The sequence below is a fragment of the Mus caroli genome, chromosome 15, assembly GCF_900094665.2.
Source record: "Mus caroli chromosome 15, CAROLI_EIJ_v1.1, whole genome shotgun sequence".
In the NCBI taxonomy this organism is placed as follows: domain Eukaryota; kingdom Metazoa; phylum Chordata; class Mammalia; order Rodentia; family Muridae; genus Mus; species Mus caroli.
Window position 1 is genome coordinate 71,247,803 of NC_034584.1, and position 2,193 is coordinate 71,249,995.

Genomic DNA, 2,193 nt, shown 5'->3' on the forward strand with positions numbered 1-2,193 from the left:
CCCTCTTGAAGGACCTTTTAGTGTGTTTTTTTTAGTGTGTTTTCATTTGAGCAGGTTTAAATCTTACATGGAAAGTGAGAGAGAGAGAGAGAGAGAGAGAGAGAGAACCAAAACGGCTTAACGTATAACTTGCAGATACAGAATGTTCGTGTCTTTATCAAGCTTTGAGCTGGTGGTGTGGGCTTCTGCTCTTTTGAGCCAAGGCATGATGTCTTTGTTGTCTTTGCCATTCCTGCTGGCTCTGCTCAGATGTCTTCTCTGGGTTCCTGTCTGGCTGTCAGTATCAATCCCATCAGCCTTCATCGAGCCGCCTATTTGATCGTCTGTCCTTGATCCATGCAGGTTGCCTCAGTTGAGGGCACAAAAAAACATGGCCTCCCCCACAGGCTCTGGGGCATCGGGACTCCAAGCTGCAAGCCCTATTATGAAGACAATTAGGCATCTCTGCTCCCAACACCTTGTTAGAGTAGAACTGCTAAGCAGCTGACCCCAGGACTCCAAGAAGGAAGAGGACTCCTCTGGCACACACCTGGAGTGCTGGATCTCCCTCTGGCCTCCCTGAGGCTCCACGTAGGAGGGAGGACCCAGGCATCAGAGTCCTCCTGACATTCTCACCAGCCCTGGCCCCAGTTCCCTGCAGCCCCAGCTGCGCTTGCCTCTTTTGAGTGGGATGTCAGACTGGTCCAGCTGATTCTACTCTTTTGAACCTCTGCTCCCCCCCCCACCCCCGCCCCCAGAGCATAGACTTCACTTCCAGAGTCATACAGGGTTGGGTTGGCCGATGAAAATGACCAGGCGTTTCCAAAACAGAGATTTTTTTTTTCCTTTCATGAATCATTTCAAAAGTGTATTTTGAGATCCAAAAGCTAGGTCCTGAATATTTTTCTTTGCATTCCCATTGTATTGACTGTGTGTACCTGTGTGATACGTATGTGTGTATTCATGTATGTACTTGTGTGTGCTTGTGTGATGGTCAGATGTTAATGTCGGGGTCCCCCTCAATCACTCTCCAACTTACTTGGTTGTTTGGTTGGTTGGTTGAGACAGGGTCCCTTACTGAACCTGGAAATCATCAATTTAGCTACCCTGCTAGGCCATCAACTGCCACCATAGGGTGCTCCTGTCTCCGCCACCCTAGATCTGGGGTTATGGGTGCATTCTACCATGCCTGACTTTTTCCTTGGTTACTGAGGATCCAAACTTAGGTCCTTACACTTGCTTCCAGTCTGCATTTTTCCTACTGAACCATCTCTGCAAACGTAGCAGTTTTACTGGCGAAAAGTGGGAGTGTGGGAAAGACAAACGATGCCTAGGAAAGAGAGGAAGAACTGAAGTTAGCGCTACTGTGGTCAAGGCAATTCTGGGTCTGTCCTCCTAATACCAGGTGACAATCTCAGCTTGCCCTGGAGTCAGGAAGGGGATGTGTGACAACTCTGGCCGATAGAGTGTAGATAAAATGATGGAGGCCATTTCCAGATCTCCCTCCCAGCCCTCTTGCCTTCTCTCTTCCTTCCATGGTTGCTGGGGAGACCTGGATCTGAAGACAGGAACACCACAAGAGGAAGGGACCCAGGCCTTAGTCATCAAATGGAGGGAGCTCTGGATGATGGGAGTAAGCAAGACATAAGCTCTTACTTGGTTAAACTGCTGAAGTCTAACTTATAGAAATAGATGTATTTATTTTTAATTTTTACTTATTTTTAAGTGCGTATATATGTGTGTATATGGGTATGGGAATGTGAGTGCATGTTCCTTCAGAGGACAGAGGCATTGAATTGCTCATAGCTGAAGTTATAAGTGGTTCTGCGCTGCCCAGTGTGGGTGAAGGTAACTGAACTGGCATTCTCTGGAAGAAGGGTTAGTTCTTTCCATAGGTGAGCTAGCTCCCTAGCCCCCAAGATATATTTACTTTTATTTGCATGTATGTGTGTCTTATCTGCATGTATGCCTGTGCACCAAACATGTACAGTGCCATCAGACACCAGAAGAGAAAGTTGAAACACTGGAACTGGAGTGACAGATGGTTGTGAGCAGCCATGTGGATGCTGGGAATCAAACCCAGGACCCTCTGGAAGGGGAGTGTCCTTAACCTCTAAGTCATCTTTCCAGCCCAGAAGTTTGTTTGCTCCTTTGTTTGTCTTTATTTATTTTATATATGATGAACACACTCTTGCTATCTTCAGACACACCAGA